The 19,576-nt window shown below is 46.5% G+C and overlaps 1 pseudogene across 1 annotated transcript in view; it reads right to left on the reverse strand.

The window, feature by feature from the left end:
- Nucleotides 1-19,576, reverse strand: part of LOC146866943 (lysine-specific demethylase 5B-like) — a 429,067-nt pseudogene that overhangs the window by 156,512 nt on the left and 252,979 nt on the right. The gene's annotated exons all lie outside the window — the stretch shown is intronic.

Below are 19,576 nucleotides of genomic sequence, written 5' to 3' on the forward strand. Positions count from 1 at the left end.
AGACTGATCCCCCTACAATTGGTTTCCTCAGCTGTTGAAGTATACTTGTGCATCTAGACTGTATCTGGGAGTATTTAGCAAAGATCCAGAAGTATTGTCTGGAGTGTCCATAAAGTCATATCCTTGCTGTCAAATCCTTCAAAGGGCCCAAATGTGCTTTAGCCGTGATTGAATCGCAATTCTTCATTTCACTAGTAGCAAGGAGTGCACAGTTTCCTGTGGGGAGTGGGTCTTTCACATAGCCCTAGCAGAGTCACCAAAGGAGAAAATTGAATGCTACAGTTAGTTATGTTGGAAAGTTCCTGTAGTGTTTCCGACCAGATTATTTTCTTGTTCTTTTCAACCACTGGCCGTGCCATGCTAAACTAAAAAACTCAGCACCCATTATTCCACATCGGTGCATTTTGCATCTGCTCTGCTCGCAGTGTCGTAGTTTAAAATTTGGGACCGCGTAGGAGGCAGGGCCCTACCCCTGTCTGTCCCGGTATTAGCGAACCGCGAATGGTCAATGCGGTATGTACAAGTGCTTTGTGTAACGTTTTAGCTATGAATGCACTATGTATACGTTATTATACATTGACTCCGTGGGTTCCATTTTGTAGCGGTGGCCATCTTATGGTTGCCCTCACATAGGCTATATAGCATGAAGCGAAAACGGGCCTTTTAGAGCACATGTGCCTTTCTTTGACTTTTCTGTGACCTGGGCAGCTTGGCTCCGCCACCCCAGGTCAAACTGGTCTCACGAGTTCCCCGTCCTCTGGCCACCTGTGATTAGCATCAGGGCTTGACACACCATAAAGTCTTTTCATCCTACACAAGCCTCCGGCTAATCTCTTTCACACCTGACTGTTCCTGCTTTATGGCTTGTTTCCCAAAACAGGAGATGCTCATGTTTATTGGGGCCTATCGATATCTGATGTGGGATCTGAGCCTTGCTGGGTAAATAATTACGGGCTGGCTTAACTGGAATGTGGGATGGTCATCATGACTCTGCCTTTTCGTTTGCAATGTATACATGTGAATGACCAACTGCAAGAGAAGGGCGGTGTTGCCCAGAGCGTAAAATTCTCCATAAAAGAGGAGACTGGTTTCTGTTCTGCAGACTGCCTCATTCAGTTGCTAAGGCTTCTGTGCGACGTAGTCTCACTCATGTGGGTTTAATAAAGATGTCTTTTCATATTTCAGCTTCTGTTGCCAAGTTCTTTGTTATACTATCAAGATATGCAGAATTCTATAATACCACATCAGGAAGTACTCGAAGTCATAGGGTGCTACCCCTGGCACCTCTGGGGTCTCAAAAATCGGAGTACTTCAGCAGCCCTAATTTATGTTGGGACTCTGGAGTATAGTGTACACTGTACAGAAATGTAAAGGAAAATGCTACTTACCAGTATGCATCTGTTCTTGGCATGTAGCGCTGCAGATCCGTACACTGTGCACAGATCACCATCTGGTGTTGGGCTCGGATGCTTGCACCTTGTTGTTTTGGGAGAAGTCTTTTGTAGTCATGTGATAGGTGACTCCTCCCTTGGACGATAGTGCTCATGGGCATCGACTCCACCCTCAGATTGTTTTTCGCCATGATGAGAAATGATGGAGTCAGTAAGAAATAGAAGAGATGTCCATGTGAATGTATCTAATTAAGATAATACTGGAACAGATACAGGTTATGGGGAGGTGGGTGGGAGTGTACGGATCTGCAGCTCTACATGCCAAGAACAGATGCGTACTGGTAAGTAGCATTTTCCGTTCGAGACATACGAGCTGCAAATCGTACACTGTGCATTGACTGTACAGCAGTGTCTCTCTTACCGGTGGTCACCTGTATCCGTTGCAGTAGTCTGAAAAAGTGTTTTAAGAACGGCTTGGCCTACAGAAGCCTGTTGCTTAGCCTGCACGTCAACACCATAGTGTTTGGTGAAGGTGTGTGGTGTAGACCATGTTGCTGCTTTACATATATCATCTAAGGGAATGTTCCCTAAGAATGCCATGGAAGCCCCTAGTTTGCGTGTTGAATACGCTCTAGGGGAAATTCTTAAAGTGCGTTTAGCCTTTTGGTAGCATATTTGAATGCATTTTACTATCCACCTTGTGATCCCAGCTTTGGAGATGGGGTTACCTTTATGAGGTGGGGAGAAGGCTACAAACAGTTGTTTTGTTTTTCAAATGGGTTTAGTCCTGTCAATGTAATAAATTAGTGCTCTTTTGCAGTCTAGTGTGTGAAGAGCTCTCTCTGCTACGGAGTCTGGGTTTTGAAAAAACACCGGTACCACAACTGATTGTTTTATTTTAGAACCAACACTTGGAATTAAAATATACTTTCACGACAGGAGATGTTTCATATAAATACTTTTGTATATGCAATAGACTTTAGTAAACAGTTACAAGTAGTTGCAGTAGGCAACTCTATTTCTAAACACAACAATACATTGAGCTCAATGATAAATTCAAGTTATTTGCAACAGATTACTTTTTAGATTTCTTTTGTAATTCCAGGACTGGATCCTAGATTCAGTCCTGTGTCAGTTCTCAGAATCAAGTGATGAAAGTCGACTTAAGTACTGTAATGATTTTTAAACAATATTTAGCTATTTTAAAAGTTGACAGAAAATATTTCGGAGAAAACAATCAATGATTCCCTATGGAAGAAAATTCAGGTTATAGGTACAGTATGTTCTCGTTACTTTTGTAATCCAGTACTGGGTGCCTAGACTCAGTACTGGGACCTTTATCCAAAACAGGTAAGTAATTACGTTTCCAGATATTATACGATTTTTGAAGAATATTTAAAGATTGCAGAAATCGACACAGAAGAAATTTCACAGAAAAACAGTCAATGGTTTCCTATGGACGAAAATTGAGTTAAGGGTAAGTACAGTTGTGGGTATTTTTCAGAGTCCGTGCTGGGCACCAAGATCCAGCACTGGGAGCTCACCTAAGAGCAGGTGAGTAAATTAGTTTTTGTCACTCGGCTGATTTTTGGTGAATATTTGAAGATTTGAAAAGTCCACACTTAGAAGAAATTTCAGGAAAAAGCCAGTCAATGTTACCCTATGAGGAAAATAGAGTTTGCGGTTTAAGGGTAAGTATTCGACTGGCAGAGTTGAGGTTCTGGGCACAGACTCAGGGGTCTCCCAGGGTCAGGTAGGTACAGTTGGTTCACCCTCAGCGGCTCTAGGGCGGCCGGGTGCAGAGAGAGTTAGGCCCAATGTTATCCTATGAGGGATGGGGGGGCCTTGTTTGGTGGCTGCTGTCTGGCAAGCCACGCGGCTGTGGGAGCTGGGCTCCTGGTCACTTACTCAGGGCAAGTGGGGAAGTAAGTAGGCGTCGAGTTTTCACTGCCAGGGCCACTCGGGCGGCTGGGTGCAGAGGGCTTTTGAGCCTTCAGGCGCTCAATGGATTTCAATGGGAAATCTTCGGTTTGGAAAAAGACTCCAAGCTCGGGGACGAGGACTCTTCAAGTGCCACCACCACTTCGAGAGGTAAGTTGGGTAGTTGGAGGATAGGTAGGTACCCCGGGATTGGACACAGAGGGCCGTGGGGCGCCTGGTACAGTGGTGCCTTTTGGTGTCGGAAAATCTTACCCTCTGTTGATCGCGGTTGGGGTGGCACACTGTTCTGAGGCTGCAGGCTTCTTCAGGATTGTCGAGGGGGTTCCTTGGGTGCCGGACTCGGGGTCACAGTCGCCGTGGGGTCGTCCTCGGGGGTTTAGTTCACTCCGGCACAGGCCAGGCTTGGCTGGTGCAGAGTGGGCTAGGATCGCGGTTCCGGGCTGCTGCCAGGGGTGAAAGGTAGTTTTTGAGTAGAGCCTCTACTCATGGGAGTCCCAGGGGATCAGAGTTCAAAGGTAGCCAGGTCCTCCGGGGTTTCTGAGGTTGCTGGCCACAAGAGATGCCGGGTTTGGAGCAGGAGCAGGTTCGAGGTCGACAGGCCGGTAGGGCTGGGGCCAAAGCAGTTGGTGTCTCCCTCTCCTTCGCAGCTGCAGGGCAGGTCTTCTTTTCTTCTTGCTCTTCTTGTAATTTCGGAATCTGGAATCTGGGGAAGGAAGGTTCAGGGTGCCCCTAAATTCTAGATTTAGGGGCGTTACAGGTAGGTGAAGGGCAGGGACCAATGGGTCCCCGTCCTGGGGTGGGTACACCCCCTATCCTGCCTCTCTCCTGTGGGAGGGGGGCAGTAGCCTAGTCCTGATAGGGTAGGGCTCCCCATCTTCAAGATGGCGGGAGCCCGGAGATGTGATTCACCTCGCCTCCCCCACCTGAGGAGTGGGGTTGGCAGGCTGGCACATCCCCTGTCCTTATTTGGGGTTTTCGGCCAAAGCTTCCCGCCAGAGTGGGGGGTTGCAGGGGCCTGGGGAAGCTCACAGAGGCGGCATGCCTTTGAAGCTTCCCCCTGCCCATCCTGGGGGAGGAGATTTAGCACCTCGCCCAGGATGTGCATTGTTGCAGGACCAGGAGAGCAGGGGCTCTCCCACCCAGGGGTCCAGCAACATGTCTGCTGGGTGGCAGCCTAGGCAGCCTCAGAGTAGACGTGGATTCGTAGGTTAGGTTTCAGGGGGCACCTCTAAGATGCCCTCTGGGGTGCTGGGTACATTAAATCCCACACTGGCATCAGTGTGGGTTTAATGTGCTGAGAAGTTTGATACTAAACTTCCCAGTCTTTAGTGTTGCCACTATGGTGCTGTGGAGCTCGTGTTTGACGAGCTCTCAGCACCATGTACTCTTAAATGGCAGCACTGCACTTACAGGGCTCAGGAATTGACCTGGGCACTGTAGGGGCACAGGGCTCCTGCTCCTGTGCCCACACCATTGGCATAAGGCACCCAGCTAGAGGGGTGACGGATGTATGCCATGGCAGTGTAGGTGATGGGCATGGCACACAGGGATGTGTGCCATGTCGACTTTGTTTTGGTCTTGCACCCAAACACACAGCCTGCAAAGGCAGTGTGTGTGTGTGTAAGAGTACAGGGCCTCTAAGGGTGGCACAAGGTGTGCTGCAGCTCTTAGAGGCCTTCCTTGGTCACAAAGCCCTGGGTACTTAGGGTACCATTTACTAGGGGCTGACATGTAGCCAGGGTTTGCCAATTTGGGTTTGGTTTGTTTTAGGGAAGGAACATAGGCCCTGGGCACCTGATTGGCAGGAGTCCAGGGCACACTCAGTCAAAGTACATTCAGCAATTCAGCAAAAAGTGGGGGCATACCATGCAAGAAAGATGTCACTTTCTCACACTTACAAATATCTTCTAAGGGTATGTTTCCTAAGAAGGCCATGGAAGCCCCTATTTTGCGTGTGGAATGCGCTCTAGGGGGAACCGGTAGTGTGCGTTTAGCCTTGTGATAGCATATTTGGATACATTTAACTATACACCTAGCTATCCCAGATTTGGAAATGGGGTTGCTTTTATGTGGTGGAGAGAAAGCAACAAACAATTTTTTTGTTTTGCGGAATGATTTGGTTCTGTCAATGTAGTAAAGAAGGGCTCTTTATACGTCTAGGGTATAAAGAGCTTTTTCAGCTACCGAGTCTGGATTTGGGAAGAACACTGGTAACTCTATTGATTGGTTAAGATGGAACGGAGATGTGACTTTTGGAAGGAATTTCGGATTTGTTGTAAGTACCACTTTGTTATGGTGTAATTGTAAGAATGGTTCTTGTATGGTTAAAGCCTGGATTTCACTTACCCTTCTGAGGGATGTGATAGCGATAAGGAAAGCCACTTTCCATGTGAGGAACTATAGTTCGCATTTATGGAGAGGTTCAAATGGGGGTTCCATGAGCCTAGTAAGAACAATGTTTAGATTCCACACTGGAGAGGGTAGTAATGTGGGAGGAATAATCCTTTTTAGTCCTTCCATGAAGGCTTTGATCGCAGGTACTCTAAAGAGTGACAAGTGTTGTCTATTTTGTAAGTAGGCTGCTAATACGGCGAGGTGGAGACGTATGGATGAGTATGTCAAATTATATCTTTGCAAGTGCAGTAAGCAGCAAATGATGTCCTGGATGAATGCATCCAGTGGGTTTATGATTGTTAGAGCAATAAATGGCAAATCTTTTCCATTTTGCAGCATAGCAGGCTCTAGTGGTAGGTCTTCTGGCCTCTTTCATAATATTTATGCAGTCTGGGGGCAGGTTGAGGTAACCGAACTCTAGGACTTCAGGAGCCAGATCGCCAGATTCAGTTGACTTGGATCTGGGTGTCTGATTTCTCCATGGTTCTGGGTTAATAAGGACGGGGAGAGACGCAGTTTTTGGTGTGGAACTAGCGAGAGTTCCAGTAGTGTTAGGAACCAGGGCTGGCGTGCCCATGTGGGAGCTACTAGGATCAGTTTGAGAGACTGTTGCATGAGCTTGCGTACCACTAATTGAATGAGTGGGAGAGGCGGAAAAGCTTACGCAAATCTGCCTGACCAGTTCATCCATATTGCATTGCCCTTTGACTCCGGGTGGGGAAACCTGGAGTCGAAGGTTGGGCATTTTGCGTTTTCGTGTGTGGCGAACAGATCTATGTCTGGTTGGCCCCATTGTTGGAAAAAGGGCAGGAGGACTTGGGGATGTAGTTACCATTTGTGGATCTGTTGAGTTTGTCGACTCAACAGATCGGCAATTTGATTGTGAACCCCTGGAAGGTGTTCTGCAAGTAGGTATATGTTCTGGGGAATGGCCCATCTCCAAATGTTCTGTGCGAGCTTGGACAGCTGGAGAGAATGTGTGCCTCCTTGTTTTTGTATGTATTACATGGCTGTCATGTTGTCTGTCCGTATGAGGACAGTTTTGTTCTGGAGATGTAGTTGGAATGATTTTAGTGCTAGGAACACTGCTGCAGTTCCAGGTAATTGATATGGAGCACTTTCTGTTGAGTGGTCCATTTGCCCTGAGTGGTGTTGCCGAGGATATGGGCTCCCCATCCTGTGAGCGATGCGTCCATTGTCAGCACTATGTGTGGAAGAGGCTCTAGGAACGGACGCCCTTTGGACAGGTTTGTTATGTTCCACCATTTCAGAGAGCGATGTGTGCGGCTGTCTACCAACACCAGATCTGTAAGTTGTCCATGAGCCTGGTTCCACTGACGTGCTAGACATTCTTGCAAGGGACGCATTTGAAGTCTTGCATAAGGCACAATGAAGATTCAGAACGCCATCATGCCTATGAGTTGCATGAACAGTCTTGCTGGAAGGGAGTGTTGGACTTGAAATTTCGTGATAAGAGCTTGTATATTGGTTATCCTGGCTGGGCTGGGATATGCTAGGGCTGTGGAAGTGTTTATGGTGGCTCCTAGATACTGATGTATGTGAGAGGGTTGGAGATGAGATTTGGGATAGTTTATTGTGAATCCCAAGTTGTGTAAGATTTGGATGGTTTGGTGAGTGTGTAGAACACATTTGTTGAATGACTTGGCTTTTATTAGCCAGTCGTCTAGATATGGGAAGACATGAATTTTTTGTCTTCTGAGATGTGCTGCTACTACTGCCAGACATTCCGTGAATACTCTGGGTGCGGTCGTTACCCCGAATGGAAGGACTGTAAACTGGTAGTGTTGTCCGTCCACCACAAACCTTAGATACTTCCTGTGGGCAGGATGTATGGGAATGTGGAAGTAGGCGTCCTTGAAATCTAGTGTGGCAAGGAAATCGCCTTGTTTCAGTAGTGAGAGCAATTGTTGAAGAGTGATCATATGGAAATGATCTGACTGTATATAAAGATTGAGGGGTCTGAGGTCGAGTATTGGTCTTAAGAGTCCCATCCTTCTTGGGGATTAGGAAATATAGTGAGTAAACCCCTGTTTCTTGGTGCTGTAAGGGAACTGGCTCTATTGTGTGCTTTTGAAGCAGTGAAAGAACCTGTTGTTTTAAGAGTGTAAGGTGTTCCGTGGACATTGGACGTTGTTTGGGTGGTGTGGTGGGTGGGGTTGCTGTAAGTTCCAGGCAGTAACCATACTGGATAATTTGTCTTACCCACTTGTCTTTTGTGATGGAGTCCCAGACAGGTAGGAACTGTGAAAGTCTTCTCCCGACCGGAGTGGAATGGAGTGGAGGGAAGTCACTGTTTATTAGTGGGGGAGGCACGTGTGTTGTTGTTACCTCGGCCTCTCCCTTTGTTATTTCCCCTGTATCCGCCTTTAAAATATCCTCTGTTGGGGGATGTTTGCATGGTTTTTTCGTAGGAAGAGGAGGTGGTCTCTGTTCGAATGTTTTTGGATGCTCCTCTATAAAAGGAGCGACAAAAGGAACCAAGTGTGGGTGGAGACTGTAATGCCCCCATGGATTTAGCAGTCTCCGTGTCTTTTTTCATCTTCTCTAGAGTGGTGTCTACAGCCGGTCCAAAAAGTTGTTCCTGATTGAACGGCTGATTGAAATACGTAGACAGGCATATCGTGTGAGTAGCACACTAGTGTTAATGGACCTAGAGGCTGTGTCAGCTGCATCAAGGGGACACTTGATTGAGGCGTTGGTTATTAATTTGCCCTCTTGAATTAAGTCATTTGCCTGGGTTTTGTACTGATCAGGTAATTGTTGTAATATGGTTTCTAGTCTGTCACAGTGAGCCTTATCATACCTAGCAAGTAATGCTTGGGTGTTGGCTATGAGCCAGTGATTGGCTGCTTGAGAAGCAACTCTCTTGCCAGAGGCATTTAACAACTTAGATTCCTTATCCGGAGGTGGTGCGTCACCGGAGGTTTGAGAGTTGGCGCGTTTCCTAGCGTTAGTTACCACTAGTGAGTCTAAGGGTAGATTCCCTTTGATGTAGATGGGATCATCGGGGGCAGGTTTATATTTTTTGTCAATCCTGGGATTGAGAATTCTAGCTCTCACTGGGTCTTTGAATATGTCAGGGGCATGTTTAATGACTCCTTTTGGCACTGGTAGTATTTGGACAGTCTTCTGTGACTGTTCGAAGGTGTCTAGAAGGAAATCCTCGTCTGCAGGGTCTGAATGCATGTGAACACCATGGTAGACAGAAGCTCTATTAACCAGCTGACCAAAACCAATGTTGTCATCTGGGGGAGATGGTTTTGTTGGATATGGCTGTGGTTCAGGGAGGTCTGTGGGATCTATTGGGTCATCATGATCATCCCAATCGTCCTGTGGTGTGTCTGTGTCATCATCAGGGTCAGGGAAAGGGTCATTGTTGCCTTCCCCACCCCTTAAATCATCATTATCATCATCCTGTGGTGGTGAATGTGGTGGAAGTTTTAGAGGCGAGACAGGTTTAGGAGGAAGAACAGGAGAAAAGAATCTTATAGGTGAAGTGGCACAGTCTTTTTTCTTTACAGGCACTGCAGGAGTGTCTGGTGTGTCCAGCTTCCTCTTCTTGTGTGGGGTCTATATGTGAGAGAAAGTGCCATCTTTCTTGCATGGTATGCCCCCACTTTTTGCTGAATTTACTTTGACTGAGTGTGCCCTGGACTCCTGCCAATCAGGTGCCCAGGGCCTATGTTCCTTCACTAAAAATCTAAAACCCAAATTGGCAAACCCTGGCCACATGTCAGCCCCTGGCAAATGGTACCCTAGGTACCCAGGGCCTTGTGACCAGGGAAGGCCTCTAAGGGCTGCAGCACTCATTGTGCCACCCTTAGAGGCCCTGTACCCTAACACACACACACTGCCCTTGCAGGCTGAGTGTCTGGGTACAAGACAAAACAAACAGTCGACATGGCACACATTCCTGTGTGCCATGCCCACCACCTACACTGCCCTGGCATACATCAGCCACCCCTCTAGCTGGGTGCCCATGCCAGTGGTGTGGGCGCAGGAGCCCTGTGCCCCTACAGTACCCAGGTCCATTCCTGGGCACTGTAAGTGCAGTGCTGCCATTTAAGAATACATGGTGCTGAGAGTTCGTCAAACACGAACTCCACAGCACCAGCTTGCAGTCTTTTTCTAAACCGGAGATTTCCCATTGAAATCAATTGAGCGCCCGAGGGCTCAAAAGCACCCTGCACCCAGCCGCCCGAGTGGCCCTGGCAGTGTAACCTCTACACCCATCTACTTCCCCACTTGCCAAGAGTAAGTGACCAGGAGCCCAGCTCCCACAGCCGTGTGGCCTGCTAGTCAGCAGCCACCAACCAAGGCCCCCCTACCTCTCATAGGATACCATTGGGCCTAACTCTCTCTGCACCCGGCCGCCCTTGTGCTGCTGAGGGTGAACCAACTGTACCTACCTGACCCTGGGAGCCCCCCGAGTCTATGCCCAGAACCTTAACTCTGCCAGTCGAGTACTTACCTTTAAACCGATAACTCAATTTTCTCCATAGGGTAACATTGACTGGCTTTTCCTGAAATTTCTTCTAAGTGTGGACTTTTCAAAACTTAAAATATTCACCAACAAGCATTTGCAATGCAATAGGTCTCGCCTTTGCATAAGTTTGAGCTATTGGCATTGTAAATGACAATGCCTTTTATTTATGTGTTTTGAAAACCTGCAAGCGGTGCGTAAACACGCACTTTGTACTTATAGTCGTTGCTTACGAGAAGCAAGGCTGGCAGTAACTGCGCCTCTTTTATTGCCAGCCTTGCTTCTCGTAAGCAAAGACTATAAGTGCAAAGTGTGTGTTTACGCACGCTTGCAGGTTTTCAAAACACATAAATGAAAGGCATTGTCATTTACACTGCCAATAGCTCAAACTTATGCAAAGGCGAGACCTATTGCATTGCAAATGCTTGTTTATGTTCTGCTCTGGAAGCCCATGGAGCATGACTCATGTTTCTTCTGGCAAACCCAGCTGTCTTGCGAACTAACCGAGGAAAAATGATCAACTCACTTGAAGTTGTACATCCGGGTCCTGAGATGGACTAGACTTAGGTTCCGTTATTATAAATGTGTACTTCAGTGGTATTTTACGCCATATAAGCTGCATAGTGGCCTGTGCGCAAGTGATTCTTGTTGGAGGTGTAAAAAACCAGCGTGTGATGTTATACATGTCCTCTGCTGGTCCCTTATTCTTGCTTCCTACTGATCTGCCACATGGTGGGCATTTCCTGAATCTAGTGACTACTTTTTTTCACGGATCACCTAGTTTGGCCATGCTGCATGAATATCTGACATTAAGTGTGTTACTCGGCACTGGGGTAAGTGGATAGCATCCCTCACTTACACAAATGTTTCAGTAGGACAGGCTCTGATGATATCATAATCCACGAAGCCTAAGGCTGTGTAGTTTATAAGTGTCACGAGAACTCTGAGAAGGTAATATAGGACCATCTTATACACGGCACCCATTATGTATTTTATGTGTTAAGTGCTTGTTTTGCATCAGTTAGATTGAAAAGGCAGATTTCCTCAAACTGCACTAAACAGTGGTCACAGATCGGTATTAGAATATTTAGGCTTTGCTTTCTTTTCTTGAATAAATAATTAAAAAACAATTGCCAGTGTCGAGGGCCAGTGGTTATAGGCGATTCCGTGACTGCATCATTTATAATCTGTAATATACGTCTATATGTTGCATGAGCGAATGGATATTCTTGAGTGCAAATTTAGATATGCAGCTTCCTCCTCCTCCTTCTTCCTACTTCACCTCACTCTCCCTGCTGTTCTATGCTTTAGACGTCATGACGAGAAATTGTATGGATTTGTGTAAAGCTTGCATGCAAGCTTGACTAATCCGTACTTTACAAGGTTTCCAGTTTTGTACTACTTTTAAAACTCCTGTACCAGTTACCAGTTGCGGTGTTGGCTCCTTACGTTCTCCACAAGCTTGTTAAACAGTGCCACTCATGCGGTCTGTTCATTGGCCATACACTGCCTGCCCATGGGTTCTAAGCTACCTTGCACAGTTCCAAGACCCAGTCTCATCACACTGTCTATCCAAGTGCCCAAACATACCCTACATGATCTCTCCATGTGGCCCAGGCCCTTCACACAGTCTGTCTGTGACTCCCGAGACCTCATTAAGGTCAAGGAGCCGAGATCCCTCCAACTCTGTCCAGCAGTTCATCGCTACTCCACATCGTACATAATCCTCAAGCCCTTCAACACGTTGGGGTCCATGTAACCAAAGCTACCTCATACTCTCAGCCAGGAACATCTTAGACTGCATATGGCTATAATAGACGCTACTCACACTGACCGATCATATGTCTCAAACTTAGGTAGGTAATCGTGCCAAGATGATGGGCAAGCAGGTTTTATATTTAATAATTTTATTCTTTTAATTAACAATAGAGACACTTGAATGTAATGGTTGTACTGTGTTTAATATAACAAAGTTTTATGGTTGACATGGGTAGGCCCAGGACCGGCTGTAGGGCAGTGCGACTGGTGCGGCCGCACTGGGCGCTAGCCTGTGGAGAGGGTGCTGATCTCAGGGGGGCGCTGTGTTTAACAATAACTTATGATTGAAGAGATGAGGGGCAGTTGTGCCCTGTGGAAGTGAGAGAATCAGAGGAGGCGGTCATCGGGTGTGGGGGCGCCAAAACTGATTGTCGCATCGGGTGCCACCAGCGCTAGAGCCGGCGATGGGTAAGCCTAGTCTTGTTTTCAATTGCACGTGGCAAGTGCCACCTTGCAGTGACTGCCTTGTCTTCTCTTACTCTGCTGTGTACCGGGGAATCTCTAATGTGGCCTTAATTATTTGATTAATTGCACAAGATAACATTTTTAAATGCATTATTTTGTATTCATGTTGTTCCTGAGGAAAGGATATAGGATTTCAATTGTATACAATTAAAGGCCTTTCCATCGGCCGAGCCAAGGTGTTGTTTATATTTGGAATGTGCTTTTGTTGTGGGGCATAATACCAGATTATTCAATAGATGCAGAAAAAGGCATTTTTCCATGTGATCTGTTTTCTGTTTTACTATTGGATAGAAATAAGCAACTTTTTTGCCGAACCACAGTGACGCTACGATTTTTCTGTCAAAGTGTAGAAAAACTAAAGATGTGGGAAAGGATCCAAGTTCTTACTATAGAGAAAGACTTCATGTAAAGCCTTTTATTGTTTTGCACCCTCAATATTTTCCTATTCTTTCTCGCCTGCTAATTTGTCCAGTCCGTAAGACTGTATGATCTTTGACTCCTATTGCTTTGGACGAAACCATGTTCGGTTCTGACAATTTACGAGATAAGGACTCCGTTTCCACTGTAAATGCCGATTTACATGTATTTGCTTTTTGAGTATTATTAATTGATTGACTAAATGTTATATTTTACCTTCTATAGTGACTTATTACATTTTAAATAGACAGTCATGATTTGCACTTCGAACCTTGTCTCCTACGAATGTACCAGTGTGGCTTCTCTGGGTTTACATGCTTTTATGTTAAAGGCCCTGGTCTTTAAAAACTCATACATAGCTCCCATCCATCAATCGGCCCTCTTGCTATAAAAAGCACCATGAATGGGACTCAAGGCGTCTTGGTTGCCATGTTGATGTATTGAAAAAGCGACCTAAGAAAAAGGAAAATATTCAGTTCCAACGGCAACATGCATCAAAATGAAATTAGCTCTTGTATCTCATCAGAGGTTAAAAGAATATCAAAATGCTAGAGTTGAGAAGTTATGCAGTCCCCCACCCTCGCTTATCGAAAGCGAGTATGAGGAGGTTGTATATCTGCTTTTCATAGCCATGGGAACGCGGGTGGGACCAGCGGACACCCAGGAAGCAAATCTCGAACATTCTCCACATGGCGTGTCTGTCCTCTGGGACCCGCACCGCGACGCCATACCTTGGAGTTTACCATACCCCTGTCCATAGCTGCCAAGGTTTCAAATTGCTAATGTGTGACATTTTCATAATTTCACTGTAATTATGAGTGACATTCAAGAACTATGAGTGACACGTTCTCGCAACCAAAAATCAACACCAATTTGAGGAACAAAAAACACTAATACGATCTTACAACTGCTTCAAAGCACCAGAAACCGAGGCCGCCACTACAAGTACACTTCAAGAATCCAAGAGGCAAGATGAACTGTAGCTCACAAACTGGCCTAGAAACGCACTTACATATTTATAGTTTTTGTAAGATCCATTGTAGGCATGTTGTGTTCTGTCTAGCACATTATGCAACTTAAGACGAAATTATTGTCCACTAGATTGTAATTACATTCTGACATACTGAGGAGCTGAAAGTATCGAGCAAGGGCGGGTCGGGTCAGGATAAAGGAGTGGGTTGCCTGGGCACCTTTGTCAATGGCTTGGACAATGTACTGAGGGCTGGGGTAGGAGCAGTGGCAGAAGAGGGGGTTAGTGTGGGCAGCAGTATAAGAGATGGAATGTGACCAGGCCGAGCCAGGTTCACCGCTCATCCATCAGCTGCCACCGAGCCATTCACAGGCAGTTCTCCTGACGGGCAGCGAGCCACCGGAGGCATGTGGCAGAGCACTCCGCACACCAAGTGCTTCCAGAGCAAGAGTCTGCCCGACAGAGATCGGGGCAGCCAGTGCCAGTGTGGGCGGAGGGAGGAGTCCCGAAGCAGGGGACGTGAATAAAAGGCCTCTACTGGTCTTTCACAAGCACAGTTCTGTCTCTCTCTATCTGCGGGTTTACGTACAGGCCAGTCTGCACGCTGTAGGTATTTCCCTAGGACACACGCAGCATAAGAATCATTTAAAAAAGCAAAGGCGCTTCAGAACTACTGTCATTCACACTCGCATTCGGGAGCCCAATAGATCTTCGCATTACCAAATTAACACACTGTATACACTTGGCGAGTCCCCGAGCCACTGCAATAGTGCTCTGCGTGGCTCCTATATAAATTTGGAATGGCCATGTCTCGGTGCGTGTAATGCTACAACGTTTTTCTCACAAACGTAATTATGGTGGCTGTGAAGATTACTACCCGGAGGTCGCAACGGTCTGCCGTTCTCTACAAGACTTTTCCTGTAAACATTTGGACTTCAGCAGCCCTTTAAAAACAAGCACACCACTGCCTTTCTCCGAGGAGAAGCAGAAATGCCTCGGAGACAGGCAGCGGCGCTTTCGGATTCGGGGGCTTGTTCTCCTCTTGCCATTGGCTGGAGGAGATAATTAGAAAAGTAGCAAAAAACACGCCCCCGAATCCGAAAAGGACGGGGCCTGTTCGGAGAGACGAACCTCTTCTCCAATGGCTGGCCAGCATTCAAGAGGCCAGCCAATGGAGAAGAGGGGCGGGTTCAAGCCCCTCTTCTCCAAGTCATTAAATCTCGGAGCGAGACTGCGCAAGCGCAGCCTTCGAGCCGAGACCTAAAATCAGCCGAGTAACGAAAACACTCACCTGCTCTTAGGTGAGCTCCCTGTGCTGGATCTTGGTGACCAGCACTGACTCTGAAAAATACTTACAACTGTACTTACCAGTAACCTAATTTTCTCCCATAGGAAATCATTGACTGTTTTTCTGTGAAATTTCTTCTAAGTGTCAATTTCTGCAAACTTTAAATATTCCTTAAAAATCGTTTAATATCTGAAAACGTAATTACTTACCTGTTTTGGATAAAGGTCCCAGTACTGAGTCTAGGCACCCAGTACTGGATTACAAAAGTAACGAGAACAGACTATACCTACAACTTGAATTTTCTGCCAAAGAGAATCATTGACTGTTTTCTAGGAAATATTTTCTAAGTGTCAACTTTTAAAATAGCAAAATATTGTCTAAAATTCATCACAGTAATTAAGTCGACTTTTATCACTTGATTCCAAGTATTGACCCAGGGCTGAATCTAGGATCCAGTCCTGGAATTCCAAAAGTAATCCTAAAAGTAATCTGTGGCAAATAACATGAAACTTCCATTGAACTCAATGCATTATTGTGTTTAGAATTGTGTTGCCTATTGCAACCACTTGTAACTTTCTACAAAAGTCAATTGCATATTGCAAAAGTATTTAGATGAAACATCTCATTCTGAGAAAGTATATTTTAATGCCTATTGTTGGTTCTAAAATAAAACAAGCATATATTTTTTATATATAAACCATTGGCCTAGAGTTCAGGTATTGAGTGTGTGAGACCATTTGCTGGCTGAGTGTGCGCAGCAAATGCTTTACACTGTCCTCTGATACTGCCTTACTGCTCGACCAAGCTACAACTTTAGAGAGTAAGGTTATATCCAACTTTAGCCTCTGCCAAACCTCTGGGGACTGTGGACTCGGTACACCCTGTACCTATTAAGGAACAGTATATACAGAGCCACTTTCTCACACCTTACAGATGTCAGCTAGCGGAATATTTCCTAAGAAAGCCATAGTAGCCCCTATTTTGCAGGTGGAATGCGCTCTAGGGGGGTAGTGTCAAGGTTCATTTCGCTTTCAGATAACATATTTGGATACATTTCATGATCCATCTTGGAATGCCTGATTTAGAAATGGGATTGGCTTTGTGTGGTGGCGAAAAAGCAACTAAGAGCTGTTTTGTCTCACGAAAATCTTTTGTTCTTTCCACATAATATAGTAGAGCTCTTCTAACATCTAATGTGTGTATCGCTCATTCTGCTACAGAATAAGGTTGAGGAAAGAACAAGGGTAATTCAACTGATTGATGTGAAAAGTAGAAACTACTTTAGGAAGAAATTTGGGATTGGTCTTTGTGAAGTTGAAAGAAAGGCTCTTGTATAGTTAGTGCCTGGAGTTCGCCAACTCTCCTTAAGGAAGTGATTGCAATAAGAAAGGCATCTTTCCATAAGAGAAATTGTAGTTAACACTTGTGCATTGGTTTAAAAGTGGACCCATTAGCCTCGTAAGGACTATGCTTAAATTCCATACTGGTGCAGGTGGAGCTCTTGGTGCTAGTACTCTTTTTAGTCATTTCATAAAGGCTTTAATCACTGGTACTCTGAATAGAGATAAGTGTTGTCTGTTTTGTAAGCATGCAGCAACTGCTGCTAAATGCAATCGAATGGATGTTTAGGCTAATCCAGATTGCTGTAAGTGTAAGAGATAACAGATGAGGTTTTGCACTTAAGCATCAAGGGGATTAATATTGTTATTGTTAAAGTATATAACAAATTGTTTCCACTTTGCTACATAACATGCCCTAGTAGTAGGTCCCCTAGCATCCTTTGGATATTCATACAGTCTGGTGGTAATTGTAAATAACCAAACTCTATGATTTCAGTAGACAAATCGCTAGGTTGGGTTCCTTGGGATTTGGATGCATGATTTCTCCATGGCTCTGAGTGAGGAGACTGGAGTTAAGATGCAGCTTTTGGTGTGGAACTACTGAGATCTCTAGCAGGGTGGAGAACCAAGGTTGACGTGCCTATGTGGGAGCTATGAGTATGAGGGATGATTGTCTGAGCTTCCGAACTACAAACTGTGAGAAAGTGCCCTCTTTCTGCATGGTTGCCCCCACTTTTTGCGGAATTGCTGATGTGCTTTGACTGAGTGTGCCCTGGGCTCCTGCTAATCAGGTACCCAGGGCCTATGTTTTTTCCCTAAAACTGCATTGAAGCCTAAACCCAATTGGCATCTCTGGCCACAGGTCAGCCCCTGGTAAATGGTACTACAGGTACCCAGGGCACTGAGACCAGATAAGGGCTGCAGCACTCATTGTGCCACCCTGAGAGGACCTGTACCATTACACTCACACACTACCTTTGCAGGCTGATTGTTTTGGTGCAGAACAAAGTCTAGAGTTGACATGCCACACACATCTGTGTACCATGCCTACAACCCACTGCCCTGGCATAGGTCAGTCATCCCTCTAGCTGGATGCACTATACCAATGGTGAGGGTACAGGTGCATGAGCCCTGTACCCCTACAGTGTCTAAGTCCATTCTTAGACATTGTAAGTGCAGTGTTGCCATCAAGAGTATATGGTGCTGGGAGTTTGTCATAACGAACTCCACAGCACTAATGGCTACACTGAAAACTGAGACGTTTGGTATCAAACTTCTCAGTACATTAAACCCACACTGATGCCAGAGTGGGATTTAATGAAAAATGCACACAAAGGGCATGTTAGAGATGCCCCCTGAAAACTAACCTACCACTAGTGCCCAGGCTGCGTGGCTGCTTTCACCTGCCACCACCAGACATGTTTCTGGACCCCTGGGTTGAGAGCCTGCTGCTCTCCGGGGCCTGAAACAATGCACATCCTGGGACGAGGTGCCAAGCCTCCACCCCTAGGATGGGCAGGGTTCACGTAGCGGGAAGCTTCAAAGGCTTGCCGCCTTTGTGAGCTTTCTGAGGCCACTTGCTGCTCTCAGCAACCGCTCCCCACTGGTTCTGACCCCCACTTTGGGCGGGAGAACCGGCAGGAAAAACAAGTAAGGAAGAGAGGTGTGCCCACCTCTGCCAACTCCACCCCTCAGGAGGGGGAAGCGAGGTAAAGCAGAACTCTCAGTCCAAGCCATCTTGAAGATGAGAGGACTTCGCCAACCAGGGACAGGCTCATGCCCCCCTCCCACTGGTGGGTGGCATACTAGGGGGTGTACCCACTCCAGGGAAGGGACCCAATGGTCCTACCTTTTACCTACCTGTAATGCCCCATAATCTAGTATTTAGGGGCACCCGAGAACCTTGCTTCCTCATACAAGAAGAAACTAGAAGAAGGACCGAACAGCCGTGCAGCAGCGAACAAGAGGAAGACACCCACGGATTTGGCCCCAGCCCTACTGGCCTGGCTCCACCTCAAACATGCTCCTGCGAAATCCCGGTGTGACTTGCAGCCAGCAACCTCGAAAACCCCAGAGGACCTGCCTGCCTTCTACCTCAAAGACTTTATTGCCAGTGAACACTGGATTTGTTCATCTGCAACATCTGGCCTTGGCTGGAAACCGCGAATCCGCACCACTCTGCACCCGCCGTCCACGGGCCGAGCTCAAGTGGGCAAACACCACGAGGAGGTCCCCCGGCGATCCTGACCCGAGATTCGGCGACCACTGACCTGCCTCAAGCCTCCAGCCGACGCCTGCAGCCTAAATCCCAACTGCGACAGAAGCTGGTAAGAAGATCCAACCTCAAAACGTACCCCTGAACCCGACGCCCCACGGTCTTGTGTGCCCAAATCAACAGTGCCTAACCAACCCCTAACTTTCCAACTTACCTCTCGAAGTGTTGGTCACACCCAGAAGACCTTCGTCCCCAAGCCTGCAGTGTCTTTGCAAACCGGAGGTTCCCCATTGAAAACAGGGTGCCAGACGTCAAAAGAGCACCCTGCACCCGGCCGCCCTAGTGCCGCTGAGGGTGCACCTTTGCTGCTACTTTGTTTCCCCATTTGCCCTGAGCTAAAGTCTAGGAGCTTTGTTGCCACAACTAAGAGGTCTGCTTGCCAGCAGCCACCAACCGGAGGCCCCTTATCTTCCATTGGATAACATTGGGACTCTGCACTCGGCCACCTTAGTGCCACTGAGGGTGTAATGAGAGTGCTTCCTTGACCCTGGGGGACCCCTGAGTCTACCCCAGAACCTCGACTCCCACTACCAAATACTTACCTCAAAACCGATAACACTATTTTCCTTCATAGGATAACATTGACTGTTTTTTGTGAACGTTTTTAAGTGTGGAGTTTGACAAACTAAAGGAATTCTCTAAAAATTGTACTGTTTAACAAAAACTATTTTTCTTACCTGTTTTCAGGAAATCTCCCAGAGTAGTATCTAGGCATACTACTCTGTGTAAGCCTAGTAATCTCAAAAGTTACTTACCTGCTATTTTACTAAAAA

Source organism: Triturus cristatus, chromosome 1_2 (assembly GCF_964204655.1).
Source record: "Triturus cristatus chromosome 1_2, aTriCri1.1, whole genome shotgun sequence".
Classification (NCBI taxonomy): domain Eukaryota; kingdom Metazoa; phylum Chordata; class Amphibia; order Caudata; family Salamandridae; genus Triturus; species Triturus cristatus.